The sequence below is a fragment of the Orycteropus afer genome, unplaced genomic scaffold (genome assembly GCF_000298275.1).
Source record: "Orycteropus afer afer isolate SDZICR_OR568_19922 unplaced genomic scaffold, OryAfe1.0 scaffold00001, whole genome shotgun sequence".
NCBI lineage: Eukaryota > Metazoa > Chordata > Mammalia > Tubulidentata > Orycteropodidae > Orycteropus > Orycteropus afer.
The window spans coordinates 32,898,155-32,918,520 of NW_006921588.1; the positions used below are offsets into that span (position 1 = coordinate 32,898,155).

The window sequence follows — 20,366 nt, forward strand, 5'->3', positions numbered from 1 at the left end:
ATAAAAGAGGCTTAACTTTTGTTTTCTCCTTTAGTCTCCCAGAAGCAATAGTGAAAAAGAAATCTTCTTAAAACATTTCAACTCCCTGATGCTCAAATTCTAATAAGACTCAACGGATAGAAAGACTATCAAATGTCAGATATACCTGCATAAGTGACATACAGAAATATAACAAACCATGATTTTAACATGATAGTTTATACTTTTCTTACTAGGCCCGTCTTGTTATGTTTTCACTATGAGAAAGTGAAACAGCTGATTACACATGCAGAGAGAATGTTTTTGATCACCTATAGTCATAAACATAAGGAGCTCTGGTGGTGTAGTGCCTAAGGGATTTGATTGCTAACCAGAAGGCTGGCAGTAAACCCACCAGCCACTCCACAGAAGGAAGATTGGGGAATCTACTTCCATAAAGATTTACTGCCTCAGAAACCCAAAGGGGGTCACTACGAGTCACAATTAACTCTACAGCAGTGAGGTTTTCTTTTCTTTTTTCTTTTTTTTTTGACTCATAAACATGAAGTACTTGTGTGGCGCAGATGGTGTGTACTTACTTCTCTACTAACCGAAAGATTGGTGGTGTACACTCACTCAGTGATGCCACAGAAGAAAGGTCTGACAAGCTGCTCCCAAGAAAACCCTATGGAGCCTAGTTATGTTCTGTAACACATAGGGTTGCCATGAGTTGGAACAGATTTGACAGCCAAGTTTGGTTTTTTGGTTTTAGTCATAAACTTGGCCATTTTGTCTCTCTAAGAACAAACCGGCCAGCAAGTTGATTCTGACTCATGGCAACAGCACGCATTGCAAAGCAGAACTGTGCTCCATAGGATTTTTCTAAGTGTGCCATTTCAGATGCCAGGCCTTTCCCCTGAGGCACCACTGGACAGGTTCAAACTGCAAACATTTGGTTAGAGCCAAACGCTTGGCCATTTGTGCCATGCAGGGACTCTTCCCTACAATTAAAACACGCTATATTCAGAAAAGCTCTGGTGGTGCAGTGCCTAAGGCATTTGACTACTAACCAGAAGGTTGGCAGTTCAAACCCACCAGCTGCTCTGCAGAAGGAAGATGGGGCAACCTACTTCTGTAAAGATTTATTGTCTTGGAAACCCAATGGGGGGTGCTATAAGTTGGAATCAACTCAATGGCAGTGGGTTTGGTTTTTGGTGTTTATATTCAGCCCCAATTCCTTGTGGCTTCTTAAAATTCCCTGCTATGTGATTATCTGCTGCTTTATCATCAGGTGTAATGAAAAATGTAAAATGGCCTGATGTCCAGACAAGTTGAAAATAATTTAATATCACATGAAACTATTACTCAAGTGAATTTTATGTTGGCCAAAGGCAAAAACTGACAAATGCACAAAACAGGTTACGAGTACCTTTAATGAAGCTTCTTTAATAATAGTCAACGAGATAAAAGATGAGTAGTCAATGGACTAATAAAGTTTACATATACAGTACCAATTAATACTGTATCTAATTCTATTTCAAGTCAAAGAAAAGAAATTCATTCAGAGGAAAATAAAACACTGTCCATGAGGCTAAACCAAGAAACAGAGAGAGAAAATGATACAATGTTTGTTGCACTGGGCTCTCTGGGAGAAACTGAGCAAGAGGGGAACAGCTTTTCCCATTATGTAAATCTTATAGAAACTGGACTTTTCCTAAAAATTTTACATTCTCAGTAATTTTTTTAAATATAAAATTTTCTAAGACCCATTTCCCATGCCCCTATCTTCTTTATTTTATTTTTTTATTTTTTAAAGATTGTATTACTTGATTTTATTTTACAGTAGGTGGTGGGCCTAACGCAATACTCCATATAAAGTTGACAATTAGCTTCTCTCAGAACATTTTTAACAATGCACATTAAAAATATTCATCTCACAAATTGTTCTTCAATCTAAATATATGATAGCTTGGAAAACCAAGTTAGAAAATGAAAGCTAATGTAAAAAGACAGATTCATACAACCAGAACAGTACAAGTTTTATAAGCTCTGATTTTATAGTTTTCTTACTGCATCATCAATGTCAGAAGTCTTTTCCTTCCATTGGCTTCAGTGCTCAGGATTTAGAGAAATAACATTTTCTTCCTGATTTCATTTCACCTTCCCAATCCATCTGATATCAATTAGGACTTTATCCTAAAGTCCCAAACACTGACATACCTCATTTTCCCAATTTGTAACATGATTTCATCTCTTGTTGCTGCTCTGCTTGGAGGATGTTAAAGTTGTGTGTCAACTTGGCTAGAGCATGATTCTAAGTGGTTGAGAAGCTATGATATAGTCATTTGTCATTCCCATCATGAGAGCTGATATAATATAATCACATCCATGATGAAATTTGCGATTATCGGCCAATCAATTGAAAGAAGTTTCTTCAGGGATATGGCCTACTTCCAATATAGATGTCATGGGAAAACTCTCTGGCTTTCTGCTCACTGGCTCCTAGACTCGGACCAGTGGCCTGCCATACTGCCTGCTGATCTTGGGATTGTTGGCTTCGCAGCCTGTGAGCCAACAATCTGCCATATTACCTGCCGATCTTGGATTCATTCTCCTCTGAGGGCAGCAGCCTGCTATGCTGCCTGCTAATCTTGGGCTCGTCAGTCCCTGCAACTACATGAGTCAGGAAAAGCCTCCAGCATGAGTCAGGAGATGCCTCCAGCTTGACGTTTGACTTATGGACTTGGGACTTACTAGCCTCTACAACTGCATGAGCCATTTCTTGATAAATTTCTGCCTCTCTGTCTCTCTCTCTATATATATATATACACATATACATATATATACACACATATACACAGACACACACACATACACACACACATAAAAAAGCTTCAACAGTTTTTCTTCCCCAGAGAACTCAGCCTAAAACAGAGGATGATAGGATTCTTGCAGTTTAGCCAGTCTTTTGCTTCTTTACAGGTTTTTCTGGAGTAACTTGTTTTTCTTCTTCAATCTTTTTGTCAACTTCACTATCAGAATCACTACCAAATAAGCTTGAAGAAACAAGTTCTTCCATTCCTGCAGTGAACAGCCTACTGCTCATTTGCTCACAATTGACACAGCCTATCCCCTGCCTTCTTGAAGAGAAACATAATCTTTTCCTAATGACTCTGGATCATCACTATGAACAATAATCATGGAGCTACAGATGCAGCTATAGAGGTTAAAAAAAAAAAAGCTGCTTAATGGGTAACAATCACAGAAGAACAGCCAGAGCTTGTTTCCTTGACAAAGTGTCCTGTTTTGTGGTTGGTTGCCTCTCCATTGTAAGGTATAATGAGTGAAAAGACAGTGAAAATAGAAAATAATTTAAAATTTCAAAATTAATTTGGTGTAAAGGCCAAAATCAACTTCTGCTCTTCCTTCTGGGTTCCTAGAGAATCTTCCCTTGTCCTCCTCTTCCATATAAGTTCTAAAATACTGTGTTTAAATTCCCATTTGTTATTTGTCATTATCATCCTTGTAACCCCTTATTGGTCTTCTGTAAAGATTTATAGCCTTGGAAACCTAATGGGGGTCACTATGAGTCAAAATTGAATTAATGTAGTGAGTTTGGTTTGATATGTGTGTGGGTATATGCACGTGCATGTGTGTGTGTATATATATGGAGCTCTGGTGGCGTAGTGCCTAAGGCACTTGACTGCTAACCAGAAAGCTGGTGAATCAAACCCACCAGCCACTCCTCAGAAGGGAGATTGGGCAATCTATTTCTGTAGTGATACTGCCTCAGAAACCCAAGGAGGAGTAGCTATGAGTTGGACCCGACTTGACAGCAGTGAGTTTGGTTCTACATATATATGGTGTGTGTATGTGTGTGTGTGCATGTGTGTATGTTAAAAGGTCACACACCCTCTGTCAAATTCTTTGATGTGCACCATGTGTACTGTTCTATACTATAGCATTTTTACACACTGTAACATTACTGGGAGCTCTGGTCATTGCCATTGAGTTGGGTCTAACTCATAGCGAGCCCTCCTTGGGTTTCCAAGGCAGTATCACTACAGAACTAGACTGCTCAACCTTCACCTTCCTTCTGAGGAGTGGCTGGTGGGTTTGAATCACCAGCCTTCTGGTTAGCAGTCATATGCCTTAGGCACTATGCCACCAGAGCTCCTATGACATTACTGGGAAGGCCAATGTCACATTCAACTGCTCATTTTGCTAAATTCCAAATTCTAAGGATTAGGAGGGAAAAGTGTGTGAGAGGAGTAACAGACAAATGTAATAGAATTTACCTGGATTTAACAGTTAGAGCTTTTTAATGTTTAAATGGCACATGATGGGTATTACAATAAGTCAAATCATAACAATTTGTAAGAAATTCCTATGCCATTGAATGTTCCTATTTACATCTATTGTATACTCACTCAGGAGCCCTCATGGACCAGTGGTTAAAGCACTGGGCTGCTAACCAAAGGTCAGCAGTTTGAACTCACCAGTTGCTCTGTGGGAGAAAATGAGGCAGTCTGCCTCCGTAAACATCAACAGCCTAGGAAACCCTGTGGGGGCAATTCTACACTGTCCTATAAGGTTCTACAGAGTCTGAATCAACTCAATGGTAGTAGAGTGGGTTATGGTATACTCTGTGTATTCAGTTACTACATAATGAATGAAAAAAGGAATGAATGAATACACAAATCAGCTTAATTACAATGAAAGGTGTCTTACTGTCATTTCCCAAGAGGCTACTCCTTTTAATTCCCTTGAATACTCACATCTACCAGGGTCTTCATTTGGGACTCACAGGGTAGAAGACTGACCATTCTGATATGAAAAACCATTTCTAAAATTCCAATTGTCCGTACGATGTCAGAACTGCCTCCAAGTACCCTCATGTTGGCTATGCCAACCTCTCAGTAGTAGTTATCTTTTCAAATTAGCTAGTAAAATAACCAAATATTAAATTTCCAAGATTTTAAAAATTTCATAAATAACCAGAAAAATTTAACCTCAAATACCAAATGAGATAAGGAAGAAATGAAGGGGGGGGGCATACAACGTCAATCTTCTTAATAAGTATCCTTGATTATATAGATATTTTATCAGTCTTTACTCTCCAAAGAATCTGTGAATCCCTCTGGCATTTTTTTTTCTTCACTAAGTATATTAGACACAACATAAGACCCATGACACAACTATTACAACTTTATCACCCACTACCATAGTCCTTGTTGGCACAATCATTAAACATTGGGCTGTTAACCAAAGGTTAGAACTCACCAGCCACTCGCCAGAAGAGAAACATGTAGCAATTTTCTTCTGTAAAGATTACAGCCTTGGAAACCCTGTGGGGCAGTTCTACCGTGTCCTATATGGTTGCTGTGAGTTGGAATCAATCTGTTTGTTTTGTTTTCATTTAGCATCAACCATTAGAAAAAAGGGAGCTCTGGTAGCATAGTGGCTAAGACACTTGCCTGCTAACCAGACAGCTGGCGGTTCAAACCCACCAGCCACTCCTCGGAAGGAAGGCTGGGCAATCCTACTTCCGTAGTGATACTGCCTCGGAAACCCAAGGAGGGGTCGCTATGAGTCGGGGCCAACTCAACGGCCCATAACAACAAGAACAACATTAGAAAAAAGCTTGGTTTTTATTTTTAGTGCTAGCTCTAAGAGAAGTCATCAGAACTATCTTAAAAGAAACAGAGTCAGAGACAGAGAAGTGTAGGACTGGATAGAGCATGTTACAAATACAATAGTTGAAAGAAAATATGTACTTTCAAGCTTTGATGATTATCTCTACCAAGAAATGCTCACCTAACTGCTTAAAAAAGAAAATCAAAGACAGCAATACCACCTTCAAAAGATCAAACATCTATAAAATACATTCTGTACTATAACATATTTGAGAATAAATATAATAGGGATGTAAGCTTTGAAAAATACTAATATCAATTAAAAAGCAAAGAAACCATGAAATATTTCTACTTTTCAATTCTATTTAAAAATATGTATTTGTCTTTTAAACATGAGTTAAACATCTCTCTACAAAGGACCAAAGTAAGCTCTAGGCAGTTGTGTAGTAAGATGAAATAACCAAAATATGAAGTTCACAATCTGGAAAAGGAGATTAATGGAAAAGGAGGAAGGGAGAGAGGGAAGGAGACAAGAAAAAAGGAAGAAAGAAAGGAACATACACTGCACAGCAGCAGATGCACTTGTTCTAATTACTTCTTGTTGTTGTTATGTACCATCGAGTCAGACCCAACTCACAGCGACCCTCCTTGGGTTTCTGAGGCAGTATCATTATGGAAGTAGATTGCCCAACCATAATATTTAATTGTCTCCAGTGAGAAAGTATGCCCAGAGATTTTAGTCCTTTCCACTCGCAATGGCACTACCTGGTTAATAAGCATTAGCAGCTCTGCATATCCATCTTATATACCTGGAATCACTGTAAATCTAATTTGGGCCCCATTCATTTCTACTTTGACTACCCAGAGCTCCTGTGAGGAGCCCTTGTGTGTGCCATTTCCTCACTACTGGTAATAGGTTATGTGGCTTGAAGTTTAACAGGTGAAGGAACTATTCAAAGCCCATACAGAGTAACTTTCAAAAATACTTAGAAGGCTGTGGAGATGTATACATGAACCTGTTGTTGTGTGCTGTCAAGTTGATTACGACTCATAGTGGCCCTATAGGACAGAGTAGAATTGCCCCATAGGGTTTCCTAGGCTGTATTCTTTTCTGAAGCAGATTGCCAGGTCTTTTCTTCCACAGAGTGGGACCATTCCCTGGAGAAGGATGTCATGCTTGGTAGGGTGGAGGGTCGACAAAAGAGGGGGAGGCCTTCAACGAGATGGATTGATATGGTGGCTGCAATGATGAGCTCAAGTATAGCAGGGATTGTGGGGCTGGCGCAGGATAGGGCAGTGTTTCGTTCTGCTGTGCATGGGGTCGCTATGAGTTGGAAACGACTCAACGGCACTTAACAACAACAACAACAAGACTTACACTGTTCTTATTTTTTGCTGCTTAATATTAATAAACTTATAAAAAGATTATCATCCTCACTCATTAAATAAACTCATATAAAAATACTGTATCATTTTACACTATAACATTTGCAAAACCATTAAATTTAGACGCATTGCAATGCTGGCAAGAGGGAAGAGAAACAGGTGCTCTGGTTGTTGTGGGCATCTAAAGTGGTGCAATCTTTGAAATGCAATGTATCAGCTTTTAGCAGAATGTTAAAATGCCTAAGGCTCTGCGGGCATTATTAATCATATAGCCTACTTGGAATTTGTCTTAAATGGCAAAAAGACACTTATGTATGTATTTTAAAAAGAATGTTTATTGCAGTATTATTTGAAACAGCAAAAAAAAGCAGCAAACAAATATTTATCAGAAAAAAATTACGGTATATCCATACAATGGAACTCTTTAAAGTTGTTAAAATGAGGTAGGTTTGTTTGTGCTTCAAGACGTACTAGTAAACGTAAAATGCAAGATTCAGAACAAGCTTAATATTCCATTTGTGTACTTTTAAAAAAAATTATCTGAAACAGTAGATAAGATATTGTTAGTCCTGTCGCAATGCAGAAGAACAATGAAGTGGTCTGCTTCCATAAAGATTTATAGCCTTGGAAACATGATAGGGGTTTCTGTAAGTCAGAATCAACTCAATGGCAATGAGTTTGGAGTTTGGTTACACTGTTTTAAATGTTGTACCCTATCTATGCTTTGAGAAGCTCTGGTGGCTCAGTGCCTGAGGCATTCAACTGCTAACCAGAAGGCTGGTGGTTCAAACCCACCAGCCACTCCACAGAAAGAAGGCTGCGCCATCTATTTCCATATTGATTCACCACCTTGGAAACCCAAGAGCGGTAGCTATGAGTCAGAATTTGGAATTTTTTTTAATCTATGCTTTATTTTAAAGGTAAATATCATTTAAATGCTTTCAATAAATATTTAGTAACATGGGCACTCCTGCAAAAAATGGTACTAATTGGGGGTGGGGGAGAGGAAAACAACAAATGTTGGTGAAGTTGTGGGGATGTTAGAACACTTATCCATTATCCACTGCTAGTGGGATTGTAAAAAGGTATGACCAGTACGGGAAATGGTATGGCACTTCCTCAAAAACCTAGAAATAGAAATACCTTATGGCCCAGTAATCCCACTCCTTGGTATATAACCTAGAGATATAGCAGTGACATGAATAGACATATGCACACCTATGCTCATTGCAGTATCATTCACAATAGTAAAAAGATGGCAACAATCTAAGTGCCCATCAACAAATGAACTGATAAACAAAATCAGATACACATGTACAACAGAATACTATGTAGAAATAAAGAACAATGATGAATTCTCAAAATATAACATGGATGAAGCTGGAGGACATTTTACTGAGGGAAACAAGTCAATCATAAATATTGAGAATACAAGAATAAGTATACATACAGAAATCAACCTTGATTATTATGCTTAGCAGGGATGGGAGGAGAAGAGAAGAGAAATCATTCTCTAGACAGTAAAGGAAAAACAAATGTCATTAAGTAGATTCTGACTCATAGCTATCCTATAAGACAGGGTAGAACTCTCACATAGGGTTTCCAAGGCTATAATCTTTAGAAAAGCAGACTGTCACATCTTTCTCCCATGGAGTGGCTGGTGGCTTCAAACTGCCAACCTTCTGGTTGGTAGCCAAGCACTTAACCACTGTGTCACTAGGGTGCCATTCTCTAGAGAGTACACACTTGTTATTTTTGGTGATGGGAAAGGCAATATTGAATGTGGGTGAAGTATGCATAGTCTGACCAAAGTAAATTATGGCAATAAGAAGTATATAACAATAAGAAATGTTATTTGGTAAATGATGTAGCATATACAATTTTGCAAATCCAGCAATAATAATAATAAAAAAAGTGTTGTTACAAAGGTAAATATGTTTGCATATATATGTATAGGAAAGTAACATGTGTGCATATGGGTGTACATACAGGCATGTGTGTATGTATACATATGCTGCATATATATTCATAAATATAATAAAGCATATAAAACCAAACCTACTGCCATCAAATTGATTCTGACTCACAGCAACTCCCGTTGGGTTTCCAAGGTGGTAAATTTCTACGGAAGTAGATTGCCCCATCTTTTTTCCACAGAGCAGTTGTTGGATTTGAACTGCTAACCTTCTGGTTACCAGGCAAATGCCTTTGGCACTGCACCACCAGAGTTCCTTTTAATAAAGCATATAGGTGGCACAATTACAGCTACATCCTAGATGTAACCAAACACTACACTGGGTTTAAGGGCTTGAGATCATAGTCTCTTGGGACAACTTGTTCAATCAGCATAATGTAGTTCATAAAGTTTAGGTTCTACAGCCTGGTTTGGTAAGCAGTGTCTGGAGCCTTCAAAGCTCGTGAGCAGCCATCTAAGATACAACTATTGGTCTCCACTCATCTGGAGCAAAAGAGAAAGAAGGAAACCAAAGACTCAAAGAAGAAACTAGTCTACAAGACCAATAGCCTACACAAACCATGGCCTCATCTATCCTGAGACCAGAAGAATTAGATGGTGCCTAGCTACCACTACTGATATTCTGATGAAGGACACAATAGAAGAACTTGCATAGAATAGGAGAAAAATAAAGAATAAAATTCAAATTCTTAAAAAAAGGACAGAATTACTAGACTGGTAGAGGCTAGAGGAACACCTGAGACTACTGGCCTTTATACTTTATTCAGAAACTGGAGGTCATTTTCAGCTAAATAAAACTGACTCATAAAATAAACAATATCACCTATGAGTACTATGCTCCATTGAATAAATCATCTATATGAGGCAAAATGGTCAACATTTACCCTAAAGCAAAGATAAGAAGGCAAGGGGGCAAGGAACTACATTAATGAATAGGGAACAACCAGAACAGAAAAACTGAGAATGTTGTACATTGTGAAAAATGTAATCAATGTTACTGAACACTCTGTATAGAAATTATTAATGAGAACCTAATTTACTATGTAAACTTTCACCAAAAATACATTAAAATGTTTTTAAAATACTTAGTACTATGGGAAAATGCTCAGAAGCAAGAGGTAATTCAGTGTATACATGATCACTAAGTATGTATGTATTTATATACCTAATATATAAAAGAAGCTAAAGATATTATATTAAATGGTTAACAGTGTTTATTGCCAAGAGATGGAATTATGGCTTATTTTAATATTCTTTTTTATGCTTTTCTATATTTTCCAATATCATTACAATGAGAATTCAACTTTTAAAACCTAGAAGTGAAAAATAAGTATCTTTTAAAATAGAGATGAACAGAATGTTTTCCATGCCAGGTAAGACTCGAAACAACTTCAACAACACAAAACTCTAACATGGAAAGCCTTGAGACAGCTGGAATTCAGGTATGGCATGGAGCTTCAAGGAAAGGATCTCAATGTGACTGAGACAAAGGAGCAACAGTAGGCGAAATAAAAATGAAATGCCAATTCAGTACCTTGTCATGTAAAGAAAAGGATGAAAATTCAAGTCAACGGAAGCACTAAAACATATGAAACTACATAAAATCATGTCAAGGAAAATATTACTAAAAATAAATGTACCCACCCTTCACTTATCAACAAGGTTATTTTCCAAAGTTCAGGTCATTATGTGAAAATCAATATTATGAGAAAATGGAGGATGACCACATCATTACATAACTGCCAACTGCATCATTAGGTAACTATCAAAGATAACTATCATAACTGCCAAACCACTGAAAATCATGGCCTAGCCAAGTTGACACATAACCTTAACCGTCACAGCCAGCGTTACTCTCACCTCATACCTCAGAGTGTATTACTGCCAGATACATGTCCCCAGCATACAAAATAGTCAGATAGTTTTTTTGCTGTTGTCATAAATGTGAAATGTTGGATAATGAGATAGTCAATAAGTGAGCAGTAGGTGTATGCTGACTGATTTTCAGATGCCACCAGCAAAGAAATTGCTTCTGCCTGTGTTTGGAGATGCCACAGAACTTCCATATTTCCATGTGTGTTTAATGAAAATCATAATTACATTCTGTATCCTGTTAGGATATATTTCTAAATCATTGGCTCTTGAGACCACTTGGAAGGGGACAGAGATGGAAGGAGATAACATCCAATGTGGTATTCATGCAGAAGACAATTTTCTCCTTGGGAAAGAAAATTCTTTCAGGGAAACATCATAGAGCAAATCTGTTACCCAGGTGCATTTACTCTGAGCATGGAGCACTGGAAAACTTGTTTAATATTTCTAAACTCTAAGACTGCCACTAAGGTTCAGAAATGAAGACAATAAAACCTATTCACAGAGTTCAGAAGGAGCTCTGGTAGTGTAGTGGCTAAAACATTCAGCTGCTAACCAAAAGGTTGGCAGTTCAAACCCACTAACCACTCTGCAGGAGAAAGATGAGGCAATCTGCTTCCATAAAGATTTAAAGCCTTGGACGCTCTATGGGGCAGTTTTACTCTGTCCTTTAGGATCACTATGAGTCTGGATTGGCTCGATGGAATTGGGTATAGGGTCTACAAAATGGAAACAATAAAATCTACTTTGCAAATTTTGAGTGCATTGACAGAATGAAAATAAATCTCCCACCATAGTGCCTAACATTTGGGAATTATTCAGTAAGTGGTGGCTGTTCTTAAATTTTGGTTCAAGAAGCATACACTCTGCACATCAGTAGGTGTTCTAGTCTATGCTGGTGGGTTACCTGTAATGGAAAATCTGTTATCAGAAGAACATAAGGATGGCATAGATTCATGAAAGAGTCAGAAAACTTACGAGCTTAGTCTGTCACTTAGTCTAGCTTTCTTTCTCCAAGCCAGATTTTTTTCTATTTTAAAAACTCTAGAGAAATCACTTAAAAACATCCCTTGGGCATGAAGCCTCCTTGCATATTTCTTTGCATTTGCCTGTGAATCTATAATTATTTCAAAATAAAAAGTTAAAAAAAAAAATTTCCCTTGGCATCCTATTTTAGCTTTTCATCATATTTGACTCAAAATGTTCTTTCTACATCATTCTCTCTTGCTGAAATATAAACCTATTTCCTCTTTTCCTACCCCCCTAAAGAGATGGTACAGTCAATAATCTCCTCAAATTTCTGAAAACACTAATTAAGTTATCCTGTATTCTTCTCTCTTCCAAAATTAACAGCCTGAGTCCTATAAACCTGTCTTCATTTGTCTTTTTCTTTTCTAGCTTTAAATTTTATTTTAATTTTTTTATGGATTCTTTTCTCAATCTACTCTATTCTATTCTTTAAGAAAATAGAAGAGCCCCTTAGAAAATTGCTGCTTTTAAGGAAAGAAGCAAATCATCCAAGTAAGAAATGAGATGGGTGACATTACAACAGAATAAATTGAAATAAAAAGGATCATAACAGAATACAATGAAAAACTATACAACAATTTGGAAACCTAGAAGAAATGGGCAAATTTCTAGAAACACATTACCTACTCTAACACAAATCAAGGTAGAAAAACTGGACAGATCTGTAGTAAAAGAAGAGATTGCAGAGGTAATAAAAACTTCCAACAAAAACAACAAAAAGCCCTGGCCCAGACAGCTTCACAAGAAAATTGTACCAAACATCCAGAGAAGAGCCAATACCAATACTACTCATAAATCAACATAAGCCTGATACCAAAGTCAGGCAAGAACACCACAAAAAAAGAAAATTACAGACCAATATCCCTCAAGAATAAAAATGCTAAAATTCTCAACAAAGTCTTAGCCAAGAGAATTCAAAAGCATATCAAAAAAATCATGGAAGAAAAACTAGAGACAACACTAGGCCCTAATCTACGGCATTTATATATATATATATATTTATATATATATATACCAAATATAACCAAAAATGCATCATGACTAAGTGGTATTCATACCATGTAAGCAGAGTTGGTACAACATTAAAAAATCAATCAATGTAATCCTCCACAAAAATAAAAGAAAATAATCACATGATCATCTCAATCAATGCAGAAAAGGCAATTGACAAAGTTCACTGCCTATTCCTGACAAAAACTGTCAGTAAAATAGAATGGAAAGGAAATTCCTCAGCATAAGAAAGGGCATTTATATAAAACCAATAGGCAACATTATTCTCAACACAAAGAGATTGAAAGCATTCCCCTTGAGAATGGGAACCAGACAAGGATGCCATTTATCATCACTCTTCTTCAACCTCGTACTGAAAATCCTCACTAGAACAATAAGGCAAGAAGAGGAAATAAAGGGCATTTCTGTCGGTAGGGAAGAAGTGAAACCACCCCTATTCACAGATAAGATACTTACATAGAGAATCCTAAAACTTCAAAAAAAAAAAAAACATACCAGAACTAATAGAAAGATCCAGCAAAGCAGCAGGATTACAAGATCAACATACAAATATCAGTTGGATTCCTCTATTCCAAAAAGAGAACTTAGAAAAGGAAATCTAGAAAAACAGTAACAATTACAATAGCCCTCTAAAAGATAAAACATTTAGGAATAAATCTAACCAGGGACGTGAAAGACCTATACAGAGGAAACTACAAAACACTACTTCAAGAAACAAAGAGATCTACATAAATGGAAAAACATATCATGCTCATGGTAGGAAGGTAACATTGTGAATATGTCAACTACCCAAAGCAATCTATAAATACAACACAAATTCCAATAGCATGCTTTAATGAGATGGAAAGACCATTCACTCACTTTATAGAGAAAGAAGAGACCACAGTTAAGTAAAGCATCATTGAAAAAGAAGGACAAAATAGGAGGCCTCGTACTACCAGATTTCAGAAACTACTATACACCCATGGTAGTCAAAATAAGTCTAGTACTGGTAAAATGACAGACACACAGACCAATGGAAAAGAGTTAAGAACCCAGAAATAAATCCACCCATGGACAGCTGATCTTCAACAATGGGCCAAAATCCAGTCCGTGGGGAAAAGACAATTTATTTAACAAATGGACTGGCAAAACTGGATGTCTGTCTATAGAAAAAGTAAAGGACCCATACCTCACACCATACACAAAAACTAACCCAAAATGGATCTAAGACCTAAGTATAAAACCTAAAACTATGAAGAGCATGGAAGAAAAACTAGAGACAACACTAGGCCCTAATCTATGGCATAAACAAACAAACAAACAAACAAACCAAAAATGCACAAACAACAATTAAACATTTATACTCATCAGAAGACGTCTCCAAAAGAGTAAAAAGAAAACCTACAGGTCAGGAAAAAAAATTTGGCAAGAACATATCCGACAAGGAACTAAATGCTAAAATTTATTGAAAAGTCCTTCTTCCACAGCAGCCTTTGGAGAATAGCAACCATGGCTGTGTGCTGTGCCATGGCTGTGGGCCTCAACAAGGGCCACCAAGTGACCAAAAATACGAGCAAGCCAAGGCACAGCCATGAGCACCTCACCAAGCACACCAAGTTCTTGGGGGACATGATCCAGGAACTACGCCACCAGAGTTACTATGCAAACTGAAGCTGAAACTGAGGAAAATTAAAATAAGTCCAAAAGAGCCATAATACAACTTTGAGTATATCCTACCTGAATTTAGAGGGCAGCATTTGGTCAAAAACAAACCTCAGAGGCAGGAAAGAAGGAGAATGGAAACGGGAGAATCCGGGGAGGAAGTGAGAAGAGTGCTGTTACACTGAGGGGATTACAACTAATGTTATGAAACAAGGAAGCTCTGGTGGGGTAGTGTCTAAGGCATTTGACTGCTAACCAGAAAGCTGGCAGTTCAAACCCACCAGCCGCTCCTTGGAAGGAAGACTGGGCAATCTATTTCTGTAGAGATACCACCTTGGAAACCAAGGAGGGGTCACTATGAGTTGGGAAAGGCTTGGTGGTAGTGAGTTTGGTTTTGAGTTATGAAACAAAATATGTATAAACTGTTGATGGGAAACTAATTTGCTCTGTGAACTTTCCATAAACCACAATAAATGGCTAAATAGATGTATATATGTGAAAATTGCCACTTTATTAATAAATGATCCTTGACTAAAGGACTTTTTTATAAAAAGAAAAAGAGGAAGAAGAAATTTTAAGAAGCTTTCTAATAATTATAGCTAAATTATAAATAGCTATAATAAAGGGATATGTCAGTCTAATATATATTAACCTCACCTGAGCACAGACCAAAGACTGAAAGGCCATCAAGTGCCATAAACTAAATGCTAGACTCCTTGGAAAGCCCTAGCTGAACTGAGAAACGTTAAAATTTTTTTTGCCTCCCAGAAGTCTTTAAAAAAAAAAAAAAAAAAGCCTCTAGACTTCAGATAGCACATCTTGACTTCATTTCAACTATTCAAGAAACACATAATCAAGGTAGTTAAAGGATGAAGTTCATATAATTCAAAAAAATTATATATGTTTCAGCAATGAAAAATATGCCCCTGTATTTTGCATAAAGGCAGATATAAAAGGCATTGAAAAAAGACTGTACAGTATTTATAGATGAAAATACCTTTGTAGTCAGGGAAGTCTTTTTACGACATTACCACTATAATTTAGCTAATACTTTCAAAGCATTATATGCTTATTCAATTACCATCATTGTCAATGAATCTTTTGGGAATACTGCACCTGTATGAGTAAGATTTTATTTTTAATCTGCCATTCTCTGTACATTGCAAATTGTACTATCTGGGCTGCTCATTAAGGGATATAACTACACCTGCCAGAATGTATCACTCTGTCTGCTATGTCTCTTTACATCATTGGCTGCAATTTCAGCAACTCGATCTCTAAGTGTTGCATCCAGCACAGCCTGATAGCTTTTGACACATTGCGCAAATCAAGAGCTCTTCCAGAGGGCCTCAGAATTTCCATGAACTGTACTCCTAAAGCACTCTTACAGATACCTTCCCTTGTCACTGTCCGCATGTTCCTCATTCTGTGACAGGATCTAGGTGTCCTTTATCATTCATCTTCCTCAGACAACCAGCTGAGGAAAGCAGAGTTGCAAAAAGCATGGTTTCAAAGCCTATTGACAGACTGTCTTAGAAGACCTCATCACTGATGGATTCGTTTCAAAATCTTAAAATTGGCCCTGAAGCTAAACATTAGGTCTGGGGGGTTTCCAAGCTTTCATGTAATATGTTAATCATTTAATTCCCTTACATGTGTCAGGTATCTTACAATTCACCAAGCACTTTCACACTTATCTCAGTCAATCCTTAAAACATCCACAAATAGATTTTTTCATCATTGTTTTACAAATGTGGAAAAGACTCTAATGTTTCAACGACCTGAACTACAGACTATGGAATACAGATGCATGCTCGTATCAGTTGCCAGTTTACATGGAGTTGATGCTGATTCATGGCAAGTGTGTCAAAGCAGAACTATGCTCCACAGAGTATTCAATGGCTGATTTTTCAGAAGTAAAGTGCCAGGCCTTTCTTCCAATGCACCTCTGGGTGAACTTGAACTTCCAACCTTTATGTTAACAGCCAGCACATTAACAGTTTCCACTACCCAAGGTACACCACCAGGGACTGCCAACACAGACATCTCTCATTCTGACTACTAAAATATGTGCTCTTCCAATATTATTGACTGTTTTAGGAGGTTATACTTGCTCACAAATTCTTTTGGCCTAGATATCAGCACCACAAGGATGGTCCAATGGTGCCTCAAAACCATGAATCTGGTCATTAGTTAATGATGCCTGGTTTCAGTTGTAATCTACCACTGAAGATTTCTGGTTTCATATGGAGTTTAGCCAGGATAACGCACTTCAGTATGGTGGTGGGTTTACTAATAACACAATGACTTTTTGAAATTCAAAGAAAGTCAGCAATTTTTGGAAGAGAGTTTCATAAATGTTCTTATAAAGGCTCATTTCCCCCAAAGGAATCTGGCAGGCTAACATCAATTTTAACACTAACTATCTGTCATGTGCCTATTTCACAATCAAGGATGACTGTAGAAAATAGACAGAATGAATTCAGTGTCCTTATATTGATAAGGATGGAAGATAATTAAGAAAGTTGGCTCTCAGTACCCACAAAATCAGTTGTGTGTTCTCTAAAATGGTAGACACTGAATGAGATGACAGTATACATAAAGCACTGAGCACAATGTCAGGACCAAGTGGGTGCCCAGTGACTGTGTGGTCTCTGTCAGCCCTCACATTCACCCTATTAACCTGAATGTTCTATTGTCACAGAGAACTCCTTTAACTAGACAGGTATCAAGTCTAATTATGGCATTACAATATTTCTTTGATCATAATAATTTACTTAAATTCTAGGCTTTATACTTTTTCTGGGAGCTCTGGTAGCATAGTGCCTAAGGCACCTGACTGCTAACCAGAAGCCTGGCAGTTCAAACTCACTAGCCACTCCTCGGAAGGAAGATGGGGCAATCTACTTCTGTAGTGATACTGCCTCAGAAACCCCAGGAGGGGTCAATATGAGTCGGGTCCGACTCGACAGCACCTAACAACAACAACAACAACGTACTTTTTCTAAGTACTCTTAATTTTCTTGTCTAAGGTTTAAACAGAGGTACTGGTGGTTCAGCAGTAGAACTCTCCATGTGGGAGACACATGTTCAATTCTTGTCAATATATCTTAGGCACAGCCACCATCTTGGAAGTGGAGGCTTTCGTGTTGCTATGACACTGAACAGGTGTCAGTGGAACTTCCAGACTAAGATAAACTAGAAAAAAAGGCCAGCAGTCTACTTCCGAACGAGCCAGTGAAGAGATCACAAAGGTCTGATCCATAGCTGATCATGGGGATGGCAGGACTAGGTAGCGCTTCATTCATTGTGTTAGGGTCGCCATGAGTCTGTGCTGACCTGATGGCAGCTAGCAAAAAACAACAAGGTTAAGAGGTAAGGAAACTGAGACCCAGAGAGAACATCATTCCCAAACCCAGAGGCAAAGCTGATGCCAGAACACATGGCTTCTCTCAGTCTAGTGCTATTTCCTGCTCTTTTCTTATACTGCTATGCTATCCCAGTTTTCAACTGCGCTATGCAAATCTGTTTGTAAATACCTCACATTCTTTTACCACTTCCGCCCAACTCCTTTATGTTGGCCATGGGCAGTGGGTGTTCATGCCAAACTTCAGCAAAGTTCACAGGTTATTCCCTAAAGGAACGTGCATTAGGAGCTCTGGTGGCATAGTGCTTTAGGCGTTTGACTGCTAACCAGAAGGCTGGCAGTTCAAACCCACCAGCCACTCCTCAGAAGGAAGACTGGGCCATCTACTTCCGTAGAGATACTGCCTCAGAACCCCAAAGAGGGGTTGCTATGAGTTGAATCTACTCAACGGCAGTGAGTTTCATTTTTTTAATCAGGAAATGGAAACTATAAATTATTTTAACAGAGAAAATGTACAATAAGGAGCTAAACAGATTTCAGAGTACTAGAAGACACAAAGAAAACCCACAGTATAACACAGGAAGAAAAAGCAGGAAGCAGCCACCACTCTTAGGGCTGGGGAAATACAGAGTAGAGGTTGGGAAGGATTCTGAAGCTGAATTCAGACTTCTGAGGAGGCAGCAGGCTCTAATTGGAGATGATGCCTCTGTTGGGGTATGGCCCAGCTGCTTCTGGGAATGTTGGGGAAAAGTCAGACACTAGAATCAATTACTGAAAACAAACTACCTCTGCTGGGTGAAAAACACTTTTAGGAAAGAATGTCCATTCTCCTCCTTCAGCCTTGCCATCTCCCTCTAGCAGTTCCTATTGGCAGGAACTATAGGGAAATAGTTGGCAAAGGGGAAATGTGGTTTCTAGAGCTTCAGCCCCAACAATACAACCAAAATTAGAAGGGCGGGTTTGGAGCTGAGAGATGATGGCTTAATAACCAGCACAGAAGTGTTCTTCATATATACAAAGTCTTCAATCTAGGGGTTATCCTGCCAACTGGTTATCTATCGTGATTTGATTTTTGTAACAGGCTGATACAGTATTTGCTGGTGGCTGCTGGATAAGAAACTAAAGAAATGCTGAGTGGCCTAGGCATTTATTTTCTCCCTTTCCCATTCAAAACTTTCTGCTGCCAAGTCACTGGTACATGATATGGGGAACATATGCATTCCAGAAAACTTGCTATTTATATGAGGAAGCAGCATTGTATGAAAAGAAGTTAAAGTCTTTGGTAACAGGACGCCTGAGTATGAACCCTGATTGGACCACTTACTGTTGATGTTATGTGCCATTGAGTCGTCTCCAACTCATAGCGAGCTTTCCTTCGGTTTCCAAGGTGGTATCTCTACAGAAGTAGATTGCCCAACCTTACTTCCAAGAAGTGGCTGATAGGTTTGAACTGCCAAACTTCTAGTTAGCAGTCAAGTGCCTTAGGCACTACACCACCAGAGCTCCCTGACTAGCTGTGAAATATCAATCGCTTCACCTCCCTGACTCAGTTTCCCCATGACATGGTAGCACCACCTGGACCACATGGCTTTTGTAAGAATTAAATGAGGCATTGGTGTAATGTGTCTGGGCACTTAGGCAAATGCTGGTTTCCTTAATCAGCTTTCCTTTTTTTGCAATTTTCATCTTGTACTTCTAATTGATCTATGAATTGCTTGTGATTCTATAAGGATATCTCCCTAATGCCAGAAAATCTAAAGCTAAAAAGTAAGGTAAGTTTTTAAGATAAGAATCAAAGAGCAGCTCAAGGTAAAGGTGGAGAGAAGATTTTGAAATCAGTAAAGGTAAAATATGCTTACCTTCCTTCCGAAGAGTGGCTGATGGGTTTGAACCGCCAGCCTTCTGGTTAGGAGTCAAATGCCTTAGGTACTTGCACCACCAAAGCTCTCCACAAAGAAAGAAAGATGAAAACAATAAAATATTCACTTGGCTTTTTAATAAGGAAACATGCATTTTCCTGTGAGGGACATCTCCTTTACTGGATGCTAACTTGCATTTCCAAGAAATGTATACAGACCCTTGTCATTTTTAAAAGGAATCAGTATTCTCTTGATTTATAGTAATAATCCCTCTATTGCCACAACCCCAATGGCATCATTTGAAAGCACAATGATTTGATATATAGCATTAAGCACTCAAATTTCTTTGATAGGTGAACTTATGAGAAATAACTAAATCTTCAAGTAAGCATCAGAGTTCAATTAAATAAAAGAACTTGGAGGTCACTCTCATTTAAAGCTTGGTAGTAGATTCAATCAATGAGGCATTTTGCTAAAGGGTGAAAGTTTATAGAGTGAATTAAATAAGTGCTGATTTAAAGACCTACAGAGCAGGGTCATGCAATTTACTAATTATGGTGTGATAATTATTATTTTTTAAAAAAATGGTATTTTAACACAGAAAAAAAAAAAAAAATTCCCAGAGTAAA

The 20,366-nt window shown here is 38.0% G+C and overlaps 1 protein-coding gene across 1 annotated transcript in view; it reads right to left on the reverse strand.

Moving 5' to 3' along the window:
• Positions 1 to 20,366, reverse strand: part of CERS6 (ceramide synthase 6) — a 449,112-nt gene that overhangs the window by 322,859 nt on the left and 105,887 nt on the right. The window lies entirely within an intron of this gene.